We start from the raw sequence: 26,865 nt of genomic DNA, 5'->3' as shown, positions 1-26,865 counted from the left end.
GTTTTAGATGGCAAGGAATCTAGAAGTTAAGAGTCAGTCCAGAGCTGATGAAACTACTCAAGGAAGTCATCTGGAACCAGATTCTTTCTAGCTTGCTTCTCCTCCATCATCCTTAGCATGTGGCTTCTGTTTTAATGATCTCCAGGATGACTACTCTGCACCCAAGCAAATTTTAATTCCAGAACAGAAAAAAAAGAAGAAAAAGAAGAGAGAAAGGATGAAGGACAGGTAAATGAAGCAAATGCTACCTGGCTACCTGGCTGCACCTACTAATAATGCACTTATCCTGCTCCTTTTCAACCATTATTTAATATTTAATTCGGAGCAATACTAACCCCTGTTCAGAAAGGAGAACAACGGAAGTCACATAGGAGAGACAGTGCCAAAGTCAACACCAAACATTGCCAGGCAGGAAAACTCAAGACTCCTGTGCTCTGTCAGGGGTGCTATCCTCGGTTACCCATTCTGGCATCCTCCCATCCTGCTTTTGGGGAGATTATTCCTTGTCTGTTTTCATCCATGGCCACATATGAAATGGATATTATAGAAGATCACTTCCTTTGAAGCCACAGATATTTTTGGCCCACTTCCTATTGGTCTTAATTTGAGGTAAGGAATAACCTTAGAGGTTTAACAATGACAGGCTCTTATTAGCCTCCGGCAATACAATGTCCTCAAAAGTTTACAGAATTTCCAGTGTTGGAATAATTTCTCAATTAATTCCATACGCAAATAACCACAGACTAAGATTTCACTTAGACATGGTGTTTAGCTGGAAGATTCCTTTCCTTTACCTTTTGATATGATTTGGCTGTGTCCCCATCCAAATGTCATCTTATACTGTAGCTACCATAATTCCCATGTGTTGTGGGAGGGACCCGGTGAGAGGTAACTGAATCATGAGGGCAGGATTTCCCTTGTTGTTCTCGTGATAGTGAATAAGTCTCACGAGATCTGAGGTTTTATGAAGGGGAGTTCCCCTGCACATGTTCTCTTTCCTGCCACCATTTAAGATGTGACTTTGCTTCTCCTTTGCCTTCTGCCATGATTGTGAGGCCTCTCCAGCCATGTAGAACTGTGAGTTCATTAAATCTCCTTTTCTTTATAAATTACCCAGTCCCAGGTATGTCTTTATTAGCAGCGTGAGAACAAACTAATACACCTACTGATCTCTGGGTTTTTCCCAGTCCTCTATTCCATAGCTTAATGGCCAATGCCTTGAGGTCATTCAAAATAATGATAGAGAGATAGAAAGTGTAATGCCAATGTGCATTTGTCTAAAGAAATCCTAAGAGCCTGGATAGAAAAGTCTTAAGTTACCAATCTATGAAGGCTGCAGACTTCCTGTCACTGTCCTTGTCTGCTCAGTTTAGTAGGAAAAAATTTCTTTTTTAAAACTCAGCAGTACCCAAAATATAGGATTTTCAGTGAATTTAGAATGCAGGCCACAGGTAAGGCATTGATCTCTCATTTCCACTTGCAGACTGGCTAACTTGGATCTAAGTACAGACCACTCCTTCAGAAAAAAAAAAAAAAAAATCTATAGCCATATGCCAGGGTTCTGAATTTTTTCCACTATTTATCCTAATAGCAAAGCTGCCACGGCACACGGTCTGTATCCCAAAGAACAGCGGGTGACAATCTGACCAAATGTTCGGCCACCACATAAGAGTCACCAGATTTGTAGCCTGAAATACCTGAGACCTCACTATCCAAAGCCCCACCTCTTCCACTCAGCCAATTCCACATTTTAGAATCTTATTTGCTGCATCCTCTTTCAGGTAGAAAGTCTACTTCAGGTATAATGCATTCAGCTGCAGCTACTAAGTAAATCTGCCAGAATACAGTGCCCTATAACCCAGCTCACAGAAAGGTGTTTGAATGCAGATTTGCCACTGATAATTCTATCATTTCTTACACTCCAATCATGATATTGTCCATGAAGACTAGCTTGGGTACATGATCTAATTTATTCCTCATAATATTGATATGGGATGCGACTATGATATATATGGGTATATGATAAGATATGGGTATATTATCATCCCCATTTTATGATGAGTAAATTGAGGCTCAGAGCCTAGGTACTTTGCTCAGGTTCTCACATTTGCTGAGCTGTGGAGCTGAGATTTGAACCTAGATCCGAGTGACACAGAAGTCGGTCCTTTTTATTATTTAACCACTTTAATCATTTAATCTATTATTGAGGTAAAACTGCACCACAGAGGACCAAAAGGAGAACTACAGTGCAAGTCCAGGTGCCTGTAGTCATGGCACAGCTGTGGCATAGTGGTTCCCATGTGGCAAGCAGCTGTGTCCTTCTGGTTGTCTTGGTATGGAGCCACAGCTCCAGTACTGAGTTACAATCACATGCAGATGCCACCACAGAGCGTGTGATATTTTAGATCTGAGTCGACGGTTTAACATGTAAACATTATCAGAAAATAATGAGTCAGGCTCTCCCGAGCCATATGCCTCATCTCAGAGCCAAGGCTGTGTCATCACTGCCAAATGCTCCTTCAGGCCACTACATCACCATAGTAAGATCATAGCTTCAGGACCCAAGTAGTGCCCGGGGATCTGACTGAGGTGGTTGATGGGATTCTTACAGGTAAGTCAAATGGGTTTTTTCACTTGCCTCACCTTGGGGACCCATTCAGCAGTGCCCTTGGTGGAGGCTGAGAGACCAGGTCCTCTAAAATTGTGACACCTGCTCTCTTTGGAAACGAGGCACTCTCTCTTGGTTTAAATATTTTGTTACTGTTTTTCCCCTACAATTCCCTTCAGTTAAAAGACGATGTGTGGCATTCACGGGATAAAGGAAGTTGATGCATTGTGAGCATTTCGTGACCTCTCACATCCTGAGGGGTCCAAGCCGGGCTGGAAGTCTGCAGGGAGGCATACCTTTATTCAGGGCTGAGTCATGCTGGTCGCAAGGGCCCTGGAGCCGAGTGTGTTGAAGACACAGACACCTGAGGGGCACTAGCTCCACAGACGCCTGGACTTGCAGGTGGATTTTTCAGAGAAGGAGCTAGGCAGGGTTGTTTCCTTCCAAATGAAGTAAAAGCATGAAAAAGAGGAAAGGGAAGTGTCTGCTTCTGGACACTGGTGATAAAACTGGTTTGAGGGTATTGCTACTTGGAAATACCAAGACATCCAGGCACCTGCTCTCACCTGCTGTGCCCTGTGTCTTCTGTTTTTTTTGCAGACAGAGCAGCTTTATCTGAATCTAGCCTTGTCAAGCGATTAGATCACGTATTTAGTTTTTGTCTCATCAATTGATGATAAACTTGAAGAAGGCAGAGGGGTGTGTGTGCGTGCATGCCCGTACATGGCGTGCTTATTTCCTGCAGTCTCTAAGACAGCAACAGTGGCTTTGCCATTTCATTTGTTGAAGTGCCCTAAAATGTGATATATGGAAAAGTGGAAGAGACCCATAATCATCTTTCACTTTTGAAGTGATGTATGTGTTACAACACTAGATTGCAGTGTGGGCTAGAATTAGAAATGGATAGATTTCTGGGTAAAATACATATCTTGAACAGAGTTTTTATGCTGTATATATACACAAAGAGAGATAATAGATGCAAATAGATAAAATTATACATTAGTAACATTTACCACAAGTATGTTTATCTATTTCATACACAAAAATGAACATAATCACAGAAAATAGGAGAGACCTTAAGAAAATACAGTATCATCTAAAAGCTGTCCCTTTTGTTGGAGGAAGTGGAAAAGTACAGCTCCTTTTTCTTCGCAGTGTGCCCTTGAGGAAGAACAATGAATTTCTCCTTGTCTGCCTCTATATGATACAATGCACTGCCTTCAGTCTCTGTGATACGGATTTTATATTCATAGAATCTTCAATTTCAATGCTGTTATCTTTTGACTTTGCCGAGCTAATAGGAGTTAATACTATATCCCAGGTATAACTATACCTCTCTCTAATACCTGTATCCCTAGAGAGGAGTGTGTCCATTATGAATATTTAAAGGGTTGAATCATATTTTTTAATGCTTAAGAAGATCTTGTCTCAGAGTATTCATTTATGAATCTTTTGGAAAAATGAATGATTAGTTATTGAATTATTACTTAAATATGGATTTGTATGTACTGGGTTTATTCATAAATCATTCAAATATATAAGATAGTCCTGCAAGTTGAAATTCCAGTAGGATTTTACAAGATCAGGATGATCTTGTTAAAAAAAAGTCACCAAGAGTGAAAGGTGACTCCAAGCAATAATGTATCTAGACATGTAAATATTTCTAAAGTCTTATTTCACCTATTTCTTAATACCGGTGCAATAAGGAGAGGTGGTTAATGCTCCTTTCATATTCAGTTAATTCTGCAGGACCATGCTATAGGTTAAATAATTAGAAAATCCCTTTAACTAGAGTCCAGTGACAAAGTTCCCACTGGCGTGAGATTACCACTGGCTTTTGAGCTCTTTGAACTCAGAGGGTATGCCTGCCAATGTTCATATTTCTTTTCTTTTCTTTCTTTTTTTTTTTTTTGATGGCTTTTTTCTCTGTTGCTCAGGCTGGCCTTGAACTCCTGAGCTGAAGCAATCCTCTTACCTCAGCCTCACAAGTAGCTGGGACTATAATGTGTGTCACAGTCCCTGGCTCATGTTCATACTTCAATCTCCAACGTGGTGATTTAAATGTAATGGGTGCTCATTAAACATATTTTTAATTTATATTTAATAAATATAGGAGGAGGAGCCAAGATGGCCAAATAGGAACAGCTCCGGTCTACAGCTCCCAGCGTGAGCGACGCAGAAGATGGGTGATTTCTGCATTTCCATCTGAGGTACCGGGTTCATCTCAATAGGGAGTGCCAGACAGTGGGTGCAGGTCAGTGGGTGAGTGCACCGTGCGCCAGCCGAAGCAGGGGCGAGGCATTGCCTCACTTGGGAAGCGCAAGGGGTCAGGGAGTTCCCTTTCCAGGGGTGACAGACGGCACCTGGAAAATCAGGCCACTCCCACCCAAATACTGTGCTTTTCCAATGGGCTTAGGAAACGGTGCCCCAGGAGATTATAGCCCGCACCTGGCTCAGAGGGTCCTACGCCCACGGAGTCTCGCTGATTGCTACCACAGCAGTCTGAGATCAAACAGCAAGGCAGCAGTGAGGCTGGGGGAGGGGCGCCCGCCATTGCCCAGGCTCGCTTAGGTAAACAAAGCAGCCGGGAAGCTCCAGCTGGGTGGAGCCCACCACAGCTCAAGGAGGCCTGCCTGCCTCTGTAGGCTCCACCTCTGGGGGCAGGGCACAGACAAACAAAAAGACAGCAGTAACCTCTGCAGACTTAAATGTCCCTGTCTAACAGCTTTGAGGAGAGCAGTGGTTCTCCCAGCACGCAGCTGAAGATCTGAGAAGGGGCAGACTGCCTCCTCAAGTGGGTCCCTGACCCCTGACCCCCGAGCAGCCTAACTGGGAGGCACCCCCCAGCAGGGGCAGACTGACACCTCACACGGCCGGCCAGGTACTCCAACAGACCTGCAGCTGAGGGTCCTGTCTGTTAGAAGGAAAACTAACAGAAAGGACATCCACACCAAAAACCCATCTGTACATCACCATCATCAAAGACCAAAAGTAGATAAAACCACAAAGATGGGGAAAAAACAGAGCAGAAAAACTGGTAACTCTAAAAACCAGAGTACCTCTCCTCCTCCAAAGGAACGCAGTTCCTCACCAGCAACGGAACAAAGCTGGATGGAGAATGACTTTGACGAGCTGAGAGAAGAAGGCTTCAGACGATCAAATTACTCCGAGCTATGGGAGGATATTCAAACCAAAGGCAAAGAAGTTGAAAACTTTGAAAAAAATTTAGAAGAATGTATGACTAGAATAACCAATACAGAGAAGTGCTTAAAGGAGCTGATGGAGCTGAAAACCAAGGCTCGAGAACTACGTGAAGAATGCAGAAGCTCAGGAGCTGATGCGATCAAATGGAAGAAAGGGTATCAGCCCTGGAAGATGAAATGAATGAAATGAAGTGAGAAGGGAAGTTTAGAGAAAAAAGAATAAAAAGAAACGAGCAAAGCCTTCAAGAAATGTGGGACTATGTGAAAAGACCAAATCTACGTCTGATTGGTGTATCTGAAAGTGACGGGGAGAATGGAAACAAGTTGGAAAACACTCTGCAGGATATTATCCAGGAGAACTTCCTCAATCTAGCAAGGCAGGCCAACATTCAGATTCAGGAAATACAGAGAACGCCACAAAGATACTCCTCGAGAAGAGCAACTCCAAGACACATAATTGTCAGATTCACCAAAGTTGAAATGAAGGAAAAAATGTTAAGGGCAGCCAGAGAGAAAGGTCAGGTTACCATCAAAGGGAAGCCCATCAGACTAACAGCGGATCTCTCGGCAGAAACCCTACAAGCCAGAAGAGAGTGGGGGCCAATATTCAACATTCTTAAAGAAAAGAATTTTCAACCCAGAATTTCATATCCAGCCAAACTAAGCTTCATAAGCGAAGGAGAAATAAAATACTTTACAGACAAGCAAATGCTGAGAGATTTTCTCACCACCAGGCCTGCCCTAAAAGAGCTCCTGAAGGAAGCGCTAAACATGGAAAGGCACAACCGGTACCAGCCACTGCAAAATCATGCCAAAATGTAAAGACCATCGAGACTAGGAAGAGACTGCATCAACTAACGAGCAAAATAACCAGCTAACATCATAATGACAGGATCAAATGCACACATAACAATATTAACTTTAAATGTAAATGGACTAAATGCTCCAATTAAAAGACACAGACTGGCAAATTGGATAAAGACTCAAGACCCATCAGTGTGCTGTATTCAAGAAACCCATCTCACGTGCAGAGACACACATAGGCTCAAAATAAAAGGATGGAGGAAGAACTACCAAACAAATGGAAAACAAAAAAAGGCAGGGGTTGCAATCCTAGTCTCTGATAAAACAGACCTTAAACCAACAAAGATCAAAAGAGACAAAGAAGGACATTACATAATGGTAAAGGGATTAATTCAACAAGAAGAGCTAACTATCCTAAATATATATGCACCCAATACAGGAGCACCCAGATTCATAAAGCAAGTCCTGAGTGACCTACAAAGAGACTTAGACTCCCACACATTAACAATGGGAGACTTTAACACCCCACTGTCAACATTAGACAGATCAACGAGACAGAAAGTCACAAGGATACCCAGGAATTGAACTCAGCTCTGCACCAAGTGGACCTAATAGACATCTACAGAACTCTCCACCCCAAATCAACAGAATATACATTTTTTTCAGCACCACACCACACCTATTCCAAAATTGACCACATACTTGGAAGTAAAGCTCTCCTCAATAAATGTAAAAGAACAGAAATTATAACAGACTATCTCTCAGATCACAGTGCAATCAAGCTAGAACTCAGGATAAGAATCTCACTCAAAACCTCTCAACTACATGGAAACTGAACAACCTGCTCCTGAATGACTACTGGGTACACAACGAAATGAAGGCAGAAATAAAGATGTTCTTTGAAACCAACGAGAACCAAGACACAACATACCAGAATCTCTGGGTACATTCAAAGCAGTGTGTAGAGGGAAATTTATAGCACTAAATGCCCACAAGAGAAAGCAGGAAAGATCCAAAATTGACACCCTAACATTACAATTAAAAGAACTAGAAAAGCAAGAGCAAACACATTCAAAAGCTAGCAGAAGGCAAGAAATAACTAAAATCAGAGCAGAACTGAAGGAAATAGAGACACAAAAAACCCTTGAAAAAATTAATGAATCCAGGAGCTGGTTTTTTGAAAGGATCAGCAAAATTGATAGACCACTAGCAAGATTAATAAAGAAAAAAAGAGAGAAGAATCAAATAGATGCAATAAAAAATGATAAAGGGGATATGACCACCGATCCCACAGAAATACAAACTACCATCAGAGAATACTACAAACACCTCTATGCAAATAAACTAGAAAATCTAGAAGAAATGGATAAATTCCTCAACACATACACCCTCCCAAGACTAAACCAGGAAAAAGTTGAATCTCTGAATAGACCAATAACAGGAGCTGAAATTGTGGCAATAATCAATAGCTTACCAACCAAAAAAAGTCCAGGACCAGATGGGTTCACAGCCGAATTCTACCAGAGGTACAAGGAGGAGCTGGTACCATTCCTTCTGAAACTATTCCAATCAATAGAAAAAGAGGGAATCCTCCCTAACTCATTTTATGAGGCCAGCATCATCCTGATACCAAAGCCTGGCAGAGACACAACAAAAAAAGAGAATTTTAGACCAATATCCTTGATGAACATTGATGCAAAAATCCTCAATAAAATACTGGCAAACAGAATCCAGCAGCACATCAAAAAGCTTATCCACCATGATCAAGTGGGCTTCATCCCTGGGATGCAAGGCTGGTTCAATATACGCAAATCAATAAATGTAATCCAGCATATAAACAGAACCAAAGACAAAAACCACATGATTATCTCAATAGATGCAGAAAAGGCCTTTGACAAAATTCAACAACCCTTCATGCTAAAAACTCTCAATAAATTAGGTATTGATGGGACGTATCTCAAAATAATAAGAGCTATCTATGACAAACCCACAGCCAATATCATACTGAATGGGCAAAAACTGGAAGCATTCCCTTTGAAAACTGGCACAAGACAGGGATGCCCTCTCTCACCACTTCTATTCAACATAGTGTTGGAAGTTCTGGCCAGGGCAATTAGGCAGGAGAAGGAAATAAAGGGCATCAATTAGGAAAACAGGAAGTCAAATTGTCCCTGTTTGCAGATGACATGATTGTATATCTAGAAAACCCCATTGTCTCAGCCCAAAATCTCCTTAAGCTGATAAGCAACTTCAGCAAAGTCTCAGGATACAAAATCAATGTACAAAAATCACAAGCATTCTTATACACCAATAACAGACAAACAGAGAGCCAAATCATGAGTGAACTCCCATTCACAATTGCTTCAAAGAGAATAAAATACCTAGGAATCCAACTTACAAGGGATGTGAAGGACCTCTTCAAGGAGAACTACAAACCACTGCTCAAGGAAATAAAAGAGGATACAAACAAATGGAAGAACATTCCATGCTCATGGGTAGGAAGAATCAATATCGTGAAAATGGCCATACTGCCCAAGGTAATTTACAGATTCAATGCCATCCCCATCAAGCTACCAATGACTTTCTTCACAGAATTGGAAAAAACTACTTTAAAGTTCATATGGAACCAAAAAAGAGCCCACATCGCCAAGTCAATCCTAAGCCAAAAGAACAAAGCTGGAGGCATCACAATACCTGACTTCAAACTATACTACAAGGCTACAGTAACCAAAACAGCATGATACTGGTACCAAAACAGAGATATAGATCAATGGAACAGAACAGAGCCATCAGAAATAATGCCACATATCTACAACTATCTGATCTTTGACAAACCTGAGAAAAACAAGCAATGGGGAAAGGATTCCCTATTTAATAAATGGTGCTGGGAAAACTGGCTAGCCCTATGTAGAAAGCTGAAACTGGATCCCTTCCTTACACCTTATACAAAAATCAATTCAAGATGGATTAAAGACTTAAACGTTAGACCTAAAACCATAAAAACCCTAGAAGAAAACCTAGGCATTACCATTCAGGACATAGGCATGGGCAAGGACTTCATGTCTAAAACACCAAAAGCAATGGCAACAAAAGCCAAAATTGACAAATGGGATCTAATTAAACTAAAGAGCTTCTGCACAGCAAAGGAAACACCATCAGAGTGAACAGGCAACCTACAAAATGGGAGAAAATTTTTGCAACCTACTCATCTGACAAAGGGCTAATATCCAGAATCTACAATGAACTCCAACAAATTTACAAGAAAAAAACAAACAACCCCATCAAAAAGTGGGTGAAGGACATGAACAGACACTTCTCAAAAGAAGACATTTATGCAGCCAAAAAACACATGAAAAAATGCTCACCATCACTGGCCATCAGAGAAATGCAAATCAAAACCACAATGAGATACCATCTCACACCAGTTAGAATGGCAATCATTAAAAAGTCAGGAAACAACAGGTGCTGGAGAGGATGTGGAGAAACAGGAACAATTTTACACTGTTGGTGGGACTGTAAACTAGTTCAACCCTTGTGGAAGTCAGTGTGGCGATTCCTCAGGGATCTAGAACTAGAAATTCCATTCGACCCAGCCATCCCATCACTGGGTATATACCCAAAGGACTATAAATCATGCTGCTATAAAGACACATGCACACGTATGTTTATTGCGGCATTATTCACAATAGCAAAGACTTGGAACCAACCCAAATGTCCAACAATGATAGACTGGATTAAGAAAATGTGGCACATATACGCCATGGAATACTATGCAGCCATAAAAAATGATGAGTTCATGTCCTTTGTAGGGACATGGATGAAATTGGAAATCATCATTCTCAGTAAACTATCGCAAGAACAAAAAACCAAACACTGCATGTTCTCACTCATAGGTGGGAATTGAACAATGAGAACACATGGTCACAGGAAGGGGAACATCACACTCTGGGGACTGTTGTGGGGTGGGGGGAGGGGAGAGGGATAGCATTGGGAGATATACCTAATGCTAAATGACGAGTTAGTGGGTGCAGCGCACCAGCATGGCACATGTATACATATGTAACTTACCTGCACGTTGCGCATATGTACCATAGAGCCTAAAGTAGAATAATAATAATAATAATAAAATCATAAGCTTTTTTTGAGGGTCAGTTACTACATTATCTGGGAATATTTGAATGTTGAGTCGGCATGAAATAGAAGGTGAATAATAGGATGTTCTTTTGAATTTGGTTTTATTTCTTTCGGGTACTTTAATCAACAATCCAGGTGATCATTATTCAAGCTTTATCTGTTAAATTGCAATTTTATGCAATTCTTTATAAAAGAGGCAGGAGTATGTTTGGTTATTGCTAAATAATTAAAATAAATTAGCAAACACACACACACACACAAAAAATATAAACAAGATTCATCATTTAAATAAGAGGGAAACTAGCATCAAAGCAATACGTCTGGCTATTCAAGAGAGAAACATCTCTTATTTCACTCTCTGAATTCTAAGTTGAAGGAAAGGGAACCGGCACGATCGAAAGAGGACAAGAGAGAAAATTCTCAGATTTATTTGGAAAGTGATTCTATTCATCTTATGTCGGATTCTTTAAGTGAAACTAGTTAAGTGAAAAGAGAAGGAAAACAGTGACTACAAGAGAATCAATCAGCAGATATCGAAAGACTTTCATGTAACTAATGGCATCTGCTTAGAAAATATGAATTGGGCCCAAAGTGGTATTCCTTTTGGTCACTTATATTGGAATTTAAATGTGTAACTAAAAATGAAATCTTTGGAGAAAATTTCATTTCTTAAGCTGAACTCTTTCCACAAGTTGGAGAAAAGAGAGATGTACATCCAGGAAATCAAACTGAAAAGACAGGCTGAGATTATAAATTGAGATTCCCCAATCAGAGGCCACACTTTTCTTTCCTAATTACTGTTCTTTTCCTTGGATCCTACATCCATCACTACATTAATTCCAGGCTTAACTTAGAGCCAGCTCTTCTCCGTGGCCCATCTCAGCATAATGAACTTTTGCCATTATCTTGATCTTGTTAAATTCTCTGTAATCTTAACCTAATGAGATACAGTGAATGTGCAACCATAAATTAGATGTTCAGACAATCCCAGTCTGTTCTCAGTGCAGCAATCCTTTTAAATTACATCCATCTCTCTTTTGCTCAAGCACACTTAGTGGCTCCCTATTTTAGTAAAGTAAAAGAAAAAGCCCTTTCAAAGGCCTTCACAGGCCGGTGTCTCTGTATTACTCACCGTCCCTCCCCCTAGCACACATGGCTCACTCTCCTCCAGTCACACCAATGTCCTTGGGAAGTCTTCCACCAAGTCTTTGTTCAAATGACATCTTCTCAATCACCACTCTGTTTAGAGACAGAATCACCTCCTAACCCACACCGTTCTCTGCTCTATTTCTGCTCTCCAGTCCATTTATCACTTTTCAATATACTATACAATTTTCTTTTTTATTATTGTGTTTATTGCTTATTTTCTATTCCTCACACACTAGAATGTGAGCTTTGCAGGCATTTCTGCCATGCTTTTCATTGAGGTATTCTAAGTGCTTAGTTCAATAGTGCCTGACATATAGTTAGTAGTTAATAGATATTTGTTGAGTGAATGAATGAGGAAAGGAAAGAATATGCCCAATATTCATGATCATTTATTAAGCGGTAACAAAAATAATGTGAAACGTAAGTTTAATTATATTTGCTTCTCTATACTTTGGACCATATGTCTATATATTAGAATTAAGTGTTCTAATGAGGCACTGAGATAGAGAGAGAAGAAATAGGCTTGGGAATCAACTACAGTGATGTTCAAATTGTAGTTCTGCCCCTTGCTAGCTATGGAAGAGTTAAGTCAATTTCTGTGAGCTTCAGTTATCTCCTTTGTGAAACGGCGGTGTTATAAGTATTCAATGAAAAACAAACACAGCTTTTGGTGCAACAGGCACATGATAACTGTGAGTTTCTCCTTTTGTCTCTCAGCCCTTGTCAGGCTTCAATTTGCAAAGCTCCATAGTGGATCCTTAAACCTCTCTACACAGGAAATTGTGCAGGAGACTGGGGGAAAGTTGATAAGGCAGGTATCAAATATTTTCTAGTTCTTTGCTGGAGGCTCTGGCCAGTGGGCATACTTGAGAATGAGGATAAATGAAAAGAGCACCTCTTACCCATGATTATGGTGGATGGAGTCAGAGACCAGGCATGGACAAGATGCCAGTGGAGAGTGCTGGAGGGTGAGAACCATGGACACGTAAGTCAACATATCAAAGCAAAAACAGCCTGAACCTGGAGTCAAAAGCCAAGTACTAAATGAAAGGATTAGAAGGATAAAGAGATCAAGCACAAGAAGGTTGGAAATGGCTAGAGGGAACATGGACTTGGTGAAGGCCATTACCAGTGGCCAAGTGGCTATGTCCTATGGCTGGTCTGAAAGGATAGGATGCCATAAAGTGCTTCTGGAAGTCCCCTAAAAGTCCTGCACAGAGGCCGGGTGCGGTGGCTCATGCCTGTAATCCAAACACTTTGGGAGGCCAAGGCAGACGGATCACCTGAGGTCAGGAGTTCGAGACCAGCCTGGCCAACATGGTGAAATCCCATCTCTACTAAAAATACAAAAATCAGCCAGGCGCAGTGGCAGGCGCCTGTAATCCCAGCTACTCGGGAAGCTGAGGCAGGAGAATCACTTGAACCTGGGAGGCGGAGGTTGCAGTGAGCTGAGATCGCGCCACTGCACTCCAGCCTGGGTGACAGAGCAGGACTCCGTCTCAAAAAAAAAAAAAAAAAAGTCCTGCACAGAATGAACAGAAGCCACCATGGTCATGCCAGGGCCTTCTCTGGACACCTGGGGACTTTTGCCTTGACTGACACTCTGCTGCTATTTCTAAAGGAAGCTTTCAGCTTGGGAAAATTGTGGGCGGGGGTGGCGGGGGGGAAGAGGCAGGACTGGGGAATATCACCTCTCCTCTTCCTTGAGTCAGAGGGAGTATTACTGCATACTCTGAAGCCAGAATAAAAATTGAAGTGAAAAAATGTGCTAGTGTAAGTTTAAACCAGTGCTTCACTGTTTATATGAACACAATGAACAATCAACAGCAAGTCAGTAAATGAGTGTTTATTGAGCAAATGCTCTCAAGATGCACAGCCGTGCTGCCCACCTTTCATGCAAACAGCAGCACCAGCTTTGACCTCTCAACTTCCCCATTAGGAGTGATTTTGATTGAGAAATTCTCTCAAATTTTTAAAAAACCAATGGGATATGTGGACTGCTACTAGATTTCTTTACCTTAGATATGAATGTGACATCTTTCATATTTTAATAAGTAGCTGACCTGTTAAGTTATCTTAAAGGCATTTACGAAATTATAAACTTGGTGCTCTTGGAGGTGGTAAAACTAGGCACGGGCATGCTGAAAAGGTAGGGCTCATGATATGGTTTGGCTGTGTCCCCACCCAAATCTCATCATGAATTGTAGTTCCAACAATTCCCATTGTTGTGGAAGGGACCCAGTGAAAGGTAATTGAATCATGGGGGTAGGTCTTTCCCATGTTGTTCTCATGTTAGTGAATAAGTCTCATGAGATCTGATGGTTTTATAAAGGGGAGTTTCCCCACACAAGCTCTCTTCTCTTGGTTGCCGCCATGTGAGACGTGTCTTTCACCTTCTGCCATGATTGTGAGGCCTCCCCAGCCACGTGGAACTGTGAGTCCATTAAACCTCTTTCTTTTTTAAATTGCCCAATCTCAGGTATGTCTTTATCAGCAGCGTGAAAACAGACTAATACAGTTCACACGGCACCAATATGCTCTCCTGGAGCCACTGGGGCCTACAGTCTGGCTCTCATTTTGATTCCATAGAATCATTTGGAGATGTCTGATTTCTGCTAAAGAAGTTCATAATACAGACAAAACCAGACTTCCAGATTTGGAAAGAATCTAAGAATGCTCCTGAAACACTGGTTCCCCAGGATGTTAATCATTTTCCCTTGGGGGAAAAATGTCCATGACCAGATAAGTTTAGGAAATGCTAGGATGAATAATATTAAGCATACTTCTTTTACTGCAGAATTTTCCAGTCATACCTGGTATTCTATATGAATCACAAAGAAAATCACAAACTATAGGAAGTGTCTCCAAAAATTACTTGGCCATAAAATTCTTTTTACATTGAGCACCTTTTAAAAAAATTAATAGTGTGTGTATGTGCAGTTTTAGATTTACAGAAAGTTTGGACAAAAAGAACAGAGTTCTCATATATCTTCTTCTTTTTTTTTTTTTTGAGACAGGTCTCACTCTGTCACCCCCAATTGGAGTGCAGTGGTGCGATCTCCATTCACTGCAACCTCCACCTCCCAGGCTCAAGCGATTCTCCTGCCTCAGCCTCCTGAGTAGCTGGGATTACAGGTGTGTGCCACTACCGCCAGGCTAATTTTTGTATTTTTAATAGAGATGGGTTTTCACTATGTTGGCCAAGCTGGTCTCAAACTCCCGACCTCAAATGATCTGCCCGCCTCAGCCTCCCAAAGTACTGGGATTACAGGCATGAGCTACCGCACCCAGCCTCATATATCTTCTTAACCTTCCACCACCCCTAGCTTCCCCCTATTATTAACATTTTGCATTAGTGTGGTACATTTGTTACAATTGATGAGCCAAGATTGATGCATTATTATTAACTCAAATTTCATAGTTTACATTAGGGTTCACTCTTTGGGTTGTACATTCTATGGGTTCTGTCAGTTGCATAATAACATGTATTTACCATTACAGTATCATATAGAATAGTTACAGAATAGTCACACTACTGCAGGTGGATGTCCAGTTGTTCTAATAGATTGGCCCCTTTGCTAAGACTTTTGTTGTGAGAGGGACAGTTGGGGGAATACTGACTGAATTTCATGTTGTAATTGTACAAGAGAAAAAATTGATTTTCTTCATAGAGAATTGATTTTCTCAAGGTCACACAACTAATGCTGGCTAAATTGAGAACAAATACTGATCTACAAAGCAGAATTTCAATTTTAATTTTTAATGGAAGCTGTCTTTTCAATGACCAATGTGCTTGTATGTGTTGCCTTGTACCTTCTAAGTTAGAAGATTTTTCCATACAGATTAAATAATCAGATGGTTATTTGGTGAAATAAAGCAAAGAGATTAAGAGAGTCTTGGAAGACATTTCATCTAGGTTGTGAGGTAACCTGAATATTTTTCCTAGTTTACTATGTAGTCCACTTTTCTAGTAACATAAATTCTCATATCTCTTAGGGATGGTGTCTTTTTTTTAGTCACTAGATACACACACACACACACATATGCACACACATACACTCTTTAATTTTCTTTGTCCTTGATTAAACATATCACAATACTTGTATATTCTTATAGCCTGAGGCATAACATCATTAATAGGCTAACAGTTTATCTTACATTAGTCTTTGTTAATGCTGATAAATTCAACATTCAGTTCTAAGCCCCTGTTCTTTGACAGGTACTGTAAGAGGGGTGGAAATTTCAGGAACACCTGAGCTGTTTTTGATAAATGTTTCAGAGATTCTCCCATGCCTTTTATAAGCTTTTGGAAGCTTTCATAATTTTATCTTTTATGTTTGGTTATAGAGAGTTAGTATGTTTAATTTATGTTAATTTTTCTGACATTGTACCTAAATTCCAGAAGTTACTACCATTTGGGGCCAGGTAATCAATAGGGACTGTCAAGAGAAATAATTTAGCCTTCCGTTGGTTCTAACCACCTTCCCCAAATACATTATCTCTATGAAGTCTATGCATGCAATATCCCAAATGTCTTATTATAGGTGATTCTATTTTCACAGGTAGCAGGTAATATAAAACATTCTAAAACTGTTTCTCATTCTTTCTATTCCATTCAAGATTTTCAAATAGGTGAAGCAAGAATTAGGACTGGCTACTTCAGTGAGTATATTGCCCTTTGATGGGCAGAATTCACCCAGGTCGTCTTAAGATAGAGTAAATCAGCTTTACAAAGTGAGACCTTGTTGTTAGAAGGTAGCAATGAATTACTGCCTCTACTGGACATCGCTTCATGTTACTCATTACTTTTTTCAAAACCTAATTATCTTACCACATCACAAAGTATTTTACTTAGTCATTAGATGTTTTGAATTACAGAGGTAAAATTTTCTATTATTTACAGACAAAATGCAGGAAGAGCAGATAATCTAGAGAAAGAGATAGAACAGAATGTTTCTAAATTTATGCTATTGACAATAATAAAAGTTCAGGGAAAAAGAGCAAAAATCATGAAATTTAAAACAACAACATGAATACCTGCTTCAACCAATGAAGAAACAAAGAAATAAAAACATGTAAAGCATCAAGACAAAACCCTGCCTTTCATTGATGCTCAATCAAAATTTGTGAAACTGAATTGGCTTTGTTAACTCATGGTGGATTTATGTAATGAGACACTCGAGGGCTGCTATTGTGTCTCTTTAAAGATAGGTAGTTACACTTTAGACAGCAGAAGGTGGAAAGTCAGGCTTATGTGGTTGTTTTTTTTTGTTGTTGTTGTTTGGTTTTGAGACAGGGTCTTACTCTGTCACCTAGGCTGGATTGCAATGGTGCGATCACAGCTCACTGCAGCCTCTAACACCTGAGCTCACTGATCCTTCCGCCTCAGCCTCTGGAGTAGCTGGGATCATAGGTGAGTGCCATGATACCCGGCTAATTTTTTTTTTTCTAATATAGAGATGGGGTTTCACTATATTGCCAGGCTGGTCGCAAACTCCTGGGCTCAAGAGATTCCTCTGCCTTAATTTACCAAAGTGCTGAGATTCCAGGTGTGAGCCACCACTCCCAATGCTTTTATCAATTTTTAGTATTAAATTCTAATAAACTTTTTCATTATGAAAATATTCAGGCATGCATAAATGTAGAAGAATTAGTAGAATGGGCCCCTGTTATAAATCAGCCAGCTTCAACAATTGTAAATACAATGTCAATTTTGTTTCATCTATTCTGCCTCACCTACTCACTACCCCTTACTGTTTTTTTTTAATGTATATATAACTTTATTGAGGTAGAATTTACATACCATAAAATTCACCCACTGCACTGCACAATTTAATGATTTTTAGTAAATTTATAGTTGCACGGCCATCACAAAAATCTGATTTTAGAACGTTTGTATCATCTACCTAAAAGTTCCCTGTGTTCATTTGGAGTCAATCTCCCTTTTGACCACATACTCAGGTAACCACTGATCTGCCTTCCGTCTCTATATATTTATTTGCCTTTGGGGGACATTATATATGAATGCAATCATACAGTATTTCCTATTTTCCACATGCCTTTTTAATTTAGCATGTATCTGAGTATCATCATTTTCATGGCATGTATTAGTTGTTCTGTCATTGCCAAATAATCTTTCATTGTAAAATTAGCTAGATTTGTTTATCTAGTTAACCACTACTGTACATTTGTTTCCAGTTTTTGGCTATTATGAATAATGCTGCTAGAAGCATTAACGTCTTTTTGTGAAAAAGTACTTTCGTTTCCCTTCTAGACACCTAGAAGTGAAATGACTGGGTCATATTGATATGGCAGCAGCAGGCAGTCCTGAGCGGCCGCTGCCATCGCGCCGGCTGCAGCGGAAAGGTACAAGCCGTGGCGGCAGGAGCGGCTGTAGGAGCAGCAGTGGCGGCAGTGGGACCCCTGTGCCACGCGTCCCCTGTGCGCCGTGTCCCCAAGGCAGTTGACTACACCTCCGCCACCCTCTGCAGCAGGGTGGATCCCACCTAGCGGGACTCCCCACCCACCCCTCCAGGCCCGGAGCCTTCTCCACTCCGGACTCTGGCCACTTGCCACCGTTGTCGCCCTCCGCCGCTGCGGGGAGGGTGTACGGAGGGAGCAGACCGTCTCCGGAGCCCGCCGCCCTGGGGGCTGCAGTCATGGGGCCGGGCTGAGTCACCTGCCAGCGGGGTAGCAGGGCAGTCGGGCACGGAGGGGCGAGCCTCCAGGGGACTTCAGGGGGAGCCGGGCCTGGGGCGGTGCCGCACTTGCACATGGAGTGTGGGGGGCCAGGCCTGGGACCTGGAGCTGGGGCCGGGCTTCGGGGCAGAGGCAGGAAGAGGAAGCGGCACCCGCTTCGGGGACCCAGCCGGCGGCCAGGCCACCGCGCCCACCCGGCCGATGGCACCGTGTTCCTGCGCCTCGGAAGGAGGCTCTGCGCGGGACTGCAGGGTCTGCCCCGCATCGGAGTGATCGCCGAGCCTGACGCTGTCGAAGTCTGGGCCTGGGGCCCGCAATCTACTCCGGAGGCTTTCCCGCTGGGCAGGGCTGCTAGCAGGGTGAGAGAAAGCCCCGGGCCACCCCCGAGTGGCAGGGCCACAGGAAGAACTTGTGGCGACATCATCCCTTCCCCAGGTGCCACCCGGGTGCAGTGAGGACCTGGAGCCCCTGCCCCAGGCTGTGAGGAGACTTGACCGGAGCTGCCTGAATGCTCCACGGAGCAGGTGGGATCCCACCCTCCCAGGTGCAGGACCCGGGAGTCTCTGCACTCTGCACCCTCAGGGGCCCAGGGGGCCCCCCTTGCCCTTGCAGGCTCGTGGGTATCTGCTCCCGCCGCCTAGCCTCTCCCCACTCCTGGTGCCTGCTTGGATCTCGGAGCAGGGTTGGGGCCAAGCCCCAGCACTGACAGCCCGGCCAGGTGTGTGCACACTCCGGGCAGTGCTGATATGCCAGTCACCTGCCACCTCGGCCGCCTCCGGACCTTGGGTACCAAAAAGCACTTTTTAAAACATACTTTAAGTTATGGGATACATGTACAGAACGTGCAGGTTTGTTACATAGGTATACACGTGCCATGGTGGTTTGCTGAACCCATCAACCCGTCATCTACATTAGGTAGTTCTCCTAATGCTATCCCTCCTCTAGCCCACCATCCCCTGACAGGCCCCAGTGTGTGATGTTCCCCTCCCTGTGTCCATGTGTTCTGAATGTTCAACTCCCACTTATGACTGAGAACATGCAATGTTTGGTTTTCTGTTCCTATGTTAGTTTGCTGAGAATGATGGTTTCCAGCTTCATCCATGTCCCCACAAAGGACATGAACTCATCCTTTTTTACAGCTGCATAGTATTCCATAGGATATATGTGCCACATTTTCTTTATCCAGTCTATCATTGATGGGCATTTGGGTTGGTTCCAAGTCTTTGCTATTGTGAATAGTGCTGCAATAAACATACGTGTGCATGTGTCTTTATGGTAGAATGATTTATAATCTTTTGGGTGTATACCCAGTAATGGGATTGCTGGGTCAAATGGTATTTCTGATTCTAGATCCTTGAGGAATCACCACACTGTCTTCCACAATGGTTGAACTAATTTACACTCCCACCAACAGTGTACAAACTTTCCTATTTCTCCACATCCTCTCCAGCATCTGTTGTTTCCTGACTTTTTAATGATCACCATTCTAATTGGCGTGGGATGGTATCTCATAGTGGATTTGATTTGCATTTCTCTAATGACCAGTGATGATGAGCTTTTTTTTCATGTGTTTCTTGGCCACATAAATATCTTCTTTTGAGAAGTGTCTGTTCATATCGTTCACCCACTTTTTGACGGGGTTTTCTTCTTGTAAATTTGTTTAAGTCTCTTGTAGATTCTGCATATTAGCCCTTTGTCAGATGGATAGATTGCAAAAATTTTCTCCCATTCTGTAGGTTGCCTGTTCACTCTGATGATAGTTTCTTTTGCTGTGCAGAAGCTCTTTAGTTTAATTAGATCCAATTTGTCAGTTTTGGTTTTTGTTGCCATTGCTTTTGGTGAATTAGTCATGAAGTCTTTGCCAGGACCTATGTCCTGAATGGTATTGTCTAGGTTTTCTTCTAGGGTTTTTATGGTTTTAGGTCTTACATTTAAGTCTTTAATCCATCTTGAGTTAATTTTTGTATAAGGTGTAAGGAAGGGGTCCAGTTTCAGTTTTCTGCATATGGCTAGCCAGTTTTCCCAGCACCATTTATTAAATAGAGAATCCTTTCCCCATTGCTTGTTTTTGTCAGGTTTGTCAAAGATCAGATGGTCATAGATGTGTGGCATTATTTCTGAGGCCTCTGTTCTGTTCCACTGGTCTATATCTCTGTTTTGGTACCAGTACCATGCTGTTTTGGTTACTGTAGCCTTGTAGTAGAGTTTGAAGTCAGGTAGCGTGATGCCTCCAGCTTTATTCTTTTTGCTTAGTATTGTCTTGGCTATACAGGCTCTTTTTTGGTTCCACGTGAAATTTAAAGTAGTTTTTTCTAATTCTGTGAAGAAGTCAATGGTAGCTTGATGGGGATAGCACTGAATCTATAAATTACTTTGAACAGTATGGCCATTTTCAGGATATTGATTCTTCCTTTCCATGAGCATGGAATGTATTTCCATTTGTTTGTGTCCTCTCTTATTTCCATGAGCAGTAGTTTGTAGTTCTCCTTGAAGAGGTCCTTCACATCCCTTGTAAGTTGTATTCCTAGGTATTTTTTTCTCTTTGTAGCAATTGTGAATGGGAGTTCACTCATGATTTGGCTCTCTGTTTGTCTATTATTGGTGTAAAGGAATGCTTGTGATTTTTGCACATTGATTTTGTATCCTGAGACTTTTCCAAAGTTGCTTGCCAGCTTAAGGGGATTTGGGGCTGAGACAATGGGGTTTTCTAAATATACAATCATGTCATCTGCAAACAGAGACAATTTGACTTCTTCTCTTCCTATTTGAATACCTTTTATTTCTTTCTCTTGCCTGATTGCCCTGGCTAGAACTTTCAATACCATGTTAAATAGGAGTGGTGAGAGAAGGCATCCTTGCCTTGTGCTGGTTTTCAAATGGAATGCTTCCAGGTTTTGCCCATTCAGTATGATATTCGTTGTGTTTTTGTCATAAATAGCTCTTAGTATTTTGAGATATGTCCCATCAATACCTAGTTTATTGAGAGTATCATGTGGTTTTTGTTATTGGTTCTGTTTATGTGATAGATTTATTGATTTGTGTAGGTTGAACCAGCCTTGCATCCTATGGATGAAGCTGACTTGATTGTGATGGATAAGCTTTTTGATGTGCTCCTGGATTCTGTTTGCCAGTATTTTACTGAGGATTTTCGCATTGATGTTCATCAGGGATATTGGCTGGATATTTTCTTTTTTTGTTGTGTCTCTGCCAGGTTTTAGTATCAGGATAATGCTGGTCTCATAAAATGAGTTAGCGAGGAGTCTCTTTTTCTATTGTTTGGAATAGTTTCAGAAGGAATGGTACCAGCTCCTCTTTTCACCTCTGGTAGAATTCGGCTGTAAATCCATCTGGTCCTGGGCTTGTTGGTAGGCTATTAATTACTGCCTCAATTCAGAACTGTTATTAGTCTATTTGGGGATTTGACTTCTTCCTGGTTTAATCTTGGGAAGCTGTATGTGTCCAGTAATTTATCCATTTCTTCTAGGTTTTCTAGTTTATTTGTGTAGAGGTGTTTATAGTATTCTCTGATGGTAGTTTGTATTTCTGTGGGATCAGTGGTGATATCCCCTTTATTTCTTATTGTGTCTATTTGATTCTTCCCTCTTTTCTTCTTTATTAGTCTGGCTAGTGGTCAATTTTGTTAATCTTTTCAAAAAAACAGCTCCTGGATTCACTGATTTTTTTGAAGCATTTTTTGTGTCTCTATCTCCTTCAGTTCTGCTCTGATCTTAGTTATTTCTTGTCTTCTGCTAGTTTTTGAATTAGTTTGCTCTTGCTTCTCTAGTTCTTTTAATTGTGATGTTAGGGTATAAATTTAGGTCTTTCTCACTTTCTCCCATGGGCATTTAGTTCTGTAAATTTCCCTCTAAACACTGCTTTAACTGTGTCCCAGAGATTCTGGTATGTTGTGTCTTTGTTCTCATTGGTTTCAAAGAACTTACTTATTCCTGCCTTAATTTTGTTATTTACCCAGTAGTCATTCAGGAGCAGGTTGTCCAGTTTCCATATAGTTGTGAGGTTTTGGGTGAGTTAATACTGAGTTCTAATTTGATTGCACTGTGATCTGAGAGACTGTTTGTTATGGTTTCCCTTCTTTTGCATTTACTGAGGAGTATTTTACTTCCAATTATGTGGTCAATTTTAGAATAAGTGTGATGTGGTGCTGAGAAGAATGTATATTCTGTTGATTTAGGGTGGAGAGTTCTGTAGATGTCTATTAGGTCTGCTTGGTCCAGAGCTGAGTTCAGGTCCCGAATATCTTTGTTAATTTTTTTTCTTGTTTATCTGTCTAATATTGACAGTGGGGTGTTAAAATCTCCCACTATTATTGTGTGGGAGTCTAGGTCTCTTTGTAGGTCTCTGAGAACTTGCTTTATGAATCTGGGTGCTCCTGTATTGAGTGCATATATATTTAGGATAGTTAGCTCTTCTTGTTGCATTGATCCCTTTACCATTATGTAATGGCCTTCTTTGTCTTTTTTGACCTTTGTTGGTTTAAAGTCTGTTTTATCAGAGACTAGGATTGCAACCCCTGCCTTTTTTTTTTTTTTTTTCATCTGCTTGGTAAATCTTCCTCTATCCATTTATTTTGAACCTATGTGTGTCTTTGCACATGAAATGAGTCTCCTGAATACAACATACTGATTGGTCTTGACTCTTTATCCCATTTGCTAGTCTGTGTCTTTTACTTGGGGCATTTAGTCTGTTTACATTTAAGGTTAATATTGTTATGTGTGAATTTGATCCTGTCATTATGATGTTAGCTGGTTATTTTGCCCATTAGTTGTTGCAGTTTCTTCATAGTGTCAATGGTCTTTACAATTTGTTATATTTTTACAGTAGCTGGTACCAGTTTTTCCTTTCTGTATTTAGTGCTCCCTTCAGGTGCTCTTGTAAGGCAGGCCTGGTGGTGACAAAATCTCTCAACATTTGCTTGTCTGTAAAGGATTTTATTTCTCCTCCGCTTACTAAGCTTAGTTTGGCAGGATATGAAATTCTGGGTTGAAAATTATTTTCTTTAAGAATGTTGAATATTGGCCCTCACTCTCTTCTGGCTTGTAGAGTTTCTGCAGAGAGATCCACTGTTAGTCTGATGGGCTTCCCTTTGTGGGTAACCCGACCTTTCTCTCTGGCTGCACTTAACATTTTTTCCTTCATTTCAACCTTGGTGAATCTGATGATTATGTGTCTTGGGGTTGCTCTTCTCAAGCAGTATCTTTGTGCTGTTCTTTGTATTTCCTGAATTGAATGTTGGCCTATCTTGCTAGGTTGGGGAAGTTCTCCTGGATAATATCCTGAAGAGTGTTTTCCAACTTGGTTCCATTCTCCCCATCACTTTATATTACACCAGCCAAACATAGGTTCTCCTTTTCACATAGTTCCCATATTTCTCGGAGGTTTTGTTTGTTCTTTTTCACTTTTTTCTCTAATCTTATCTGCCCACTTTATTTCATTCAGTTGATCTTCAATCTCTGATATTCTTTCTTCTGCTTGTTCAATTCGGCTATTGATACTTGTGTATGCTTCACGAAGTTCTCATGCTGTGTTTTTCAGCTCCATCAGGTTATTTATGTTCTTCTCTATTCTGGTTATTCTAGTTAGCAATTTCTCTAACCTTTTTTCAAGGTTCTTAGCTTCCTTGCACTGGGTTAGAATATGCTCCTTTAGCTCAGAGGAGTTTCTGATTACCCACCTTCTGAAGCCTACTTCTGTCAATTCGTCAAACTCATTCTCCATCCAGTTTTGTTCCCTTGCTGGCGATGAGTTGTAATCCTTTGGAGTATAAGAGGCGTTCTGGTTTTTGGAATTTTCAGCCTTTTTGAGCTGGTTTTTCCTCATCTTCATGGATTTATCTACCTTTGGTCTTTGATGTTGGTGATCTTCAGATGGCGTTTTTGTGTTAACGTCCTTTTTGTTGATGTTGATGCTATTCCTTTCTGTTTGTTAGTTTTCCTTCTAACAGTCAGGCCTCTCTGCTGCAGGTCTGCTGGAGTTTGCTGGAGGTCCACTCCAGACCCTGTTTGCCTGGGTATCACCAGCGGAGGCTGCAGAACAGCAAAGATTGCTGCCTGTTCCTTCCTCTGGAAACTTCCTCTGGAAGTTTCGTTTCAGAAGGGCACCTGCCAGATATCAGCCAGAGCTCTCCTGTATGAGGTGTCTGTCGACCCCTGCTGGGAGGTGTCTCCCAGTCAGGAGGCATGGGGGTCAGGGATCCACTTGAGGAGGCAGTCTGTCCCTTAGCAGAGCTCGAGCGCTGTGCTGGGAGATATGCTGCTCTCTTCAGAGCCAGCAGGCAGGAACCTTTAAGTCTGCTGAAGCTGTGCCCACAGCCGCCAGGTGTGGCGGCTCCCTGTCCCAGGGAGATGGGAGTTTTATCTATAAGCCCCTGACTGGGGCTGCTGCCTTTCTTTCAGAGATGCTCTTCCCAGAGAGGAGGAATCTAGAAAGCCAGTCTGGCTACAGCGGCTTTGCCCAGCTGGTGGGCTCCACCCAGTTTGAACTTTCTGGCAGCTTTGTTTACACTGTGAGGGGAAAACAGCCTATTCAAGCCTCAGTAATGGCAGATGCCCCTCCCCCCACCTAGCTAAAGCATCCCAGGTCAACTTCAGACTGCTATGCTGGCAGCGAGAATTTCAAGCCAGTGGATCTTAGCTTGCTGGGCTCCATCAGGGTGGGATCCACTGAGCTACACCACTTGGCTCCCAGGCTTCAGTCCCCTTTCCAAGGTGGTGAATGGTTCTGTCTCACATTCCAGGTGCCACTGAGGTATGAAAAAAAACTCCTGCAGCTAGCTTGGTGTCTGCCCAAACGGCTGCCCAGTTTTGTGCTTGAAACCCAGGGGTCTGGTGGTGTAGGCACCCGAGGGAATCTGCTGGTCTGCAGGTTGCAAAGACCATGGCAAAAGCATAGTATCTGGGCTGGAACGCACCGTTCCTCATGGCACAGTCCCTCATGGCTTCCCTTGGCCATGGGAGGGAGTTCCCCGACCCCTGGCACTTCCTGGGTTTGCTTTGGCTCACCCTCTGGGGGCTGCACCCACTGTCTAACGAGTCCCGATTAAATGAGCCAGGTACCTCAGTTGGAAATGCAGAAATCACCTTCCTTCTGCGTTGATCTTCCTGGGAGCTGCAGACGGGATCTCTTCCTATACGGCCATCTTGTCAGCCACCTATATGACATTTTTTTCCCAGTCATCCGTTGATGGTTGATGGACCCTTAGGCTGATTCTTATTTTTGATATTGTAAATAGTACTGTGAGAAACATATGAATGCAAGTATCTTCTGGATATAATGACCTCTTTTTAAAGAGCTTGTATCTTTGTTTATCCTACTTTGTCAAGAGCCAGATCTTTGCTCTACCAAATTTATATTCTGACTGAAGTTATCTGATACCCCAAAACTGGTTATTTCAGTAACTAAAAGTTAGTAAAATTCATCATTTAGAGGAATGTAGACCAAATTTGATTCTTTTCATTTTTCAAAAAGTCACTTTGTTGATCTCATGTAGGAATCTATATATTAATGTTATTAAATTAATTTACTGAGGAAGTTTATTGAGACACACTAAAGGCTCTCTTCAGTGAAAGACACTTATTTGTCCTCATAATGTCTGTGCATCTGTGCTTTCTGAACACAAAGTCTATGAAAATTTTGTCCAAGCTTTTAATGAAGAGGCAAGACATTGTCTCCAAATGTGCAGTCTCTGAAAATGATCATCTTCTCTTTCTTGAGAGGAAGAGAAATCTTGAGTAGTATTAACTCAAGTTTTATCCCAAGCCACTTTAACACAGCAAGCAGTCATTGAGATCTAATAAGCATCAAGTTGATTTGCTTCCAAATCAACATACTTCTGGAGCTAAAAATAATGGGGACAAAAAGGTATTGTCGTTTGTTTTATCTAGTCTTAGTTATTTTAAAAATATAGAGCAGATAGGATTTATCACCACACAGATGTAAACATAAGCAATAATCCATTCACCCTATTTATTGGATTATCTTAATAATAGTTTATAGCTTTTTATAGCTTAAATGTCATTTTTACATTCGTTATCTTATTTCTTATCATAAAAAATACTTTGAAGTCAAAAAGGAAAACATTCTTTTCTTTACTTTAAAAGTCAGCACCTGAATGAAACCCAGAGCAGTTTAGCAAGACGTCCAAAGTCAGAGAGCTGTTAAGTGGCAGAATGGAAATTCAGATTCAGGTCTCTGAATCGCCACATAACCTAGAATGTTGTCATTCTAATAGATGAAAAATATGACTCTGAA

General features: G+C 41.5%; 1 long non-coding RNA gene across 1 annotated transcript; it reads left to right on the top strand.

The window, feature by feature from the left end:
- The first annotated feature begins 2,491 nt into the window (after positions 1–2,491).
- Positions 2,492–17,311, top strand: LOC134761466 (uncharacterized). The gene is made up of 3 exons (XR_010140106.1): positions 2,492–2,611; positions 4,722–4,818; positions 14,916–17,311. It is a non-coding gene; the product is annotated as an uncharacterized LOC134761466 (long non-coding RNA).
- The last annotated feature ends 9,554 nt before the right edge of the window (positions 17,312–26,865 follow it).

The sequence above is a fragment of the Pongo abelii genome, chromosome 1 (assembly GCF_028885655.2).
Source record: "Pongo abelii isolate AG06213 chromosome 1, NHGRI_mPonAbe1-v2.0_pri, whole genome shotgun sequence".
Classification (NCBI taxonomy): Eukaryota; Metazoa; Chordata; class Mammalia; order Primates; family Hominidae; genus Pongo; species Pongo abelii.
This window is presented reverse-complemented; position numbering and strand designations above follow the sequence as displayed.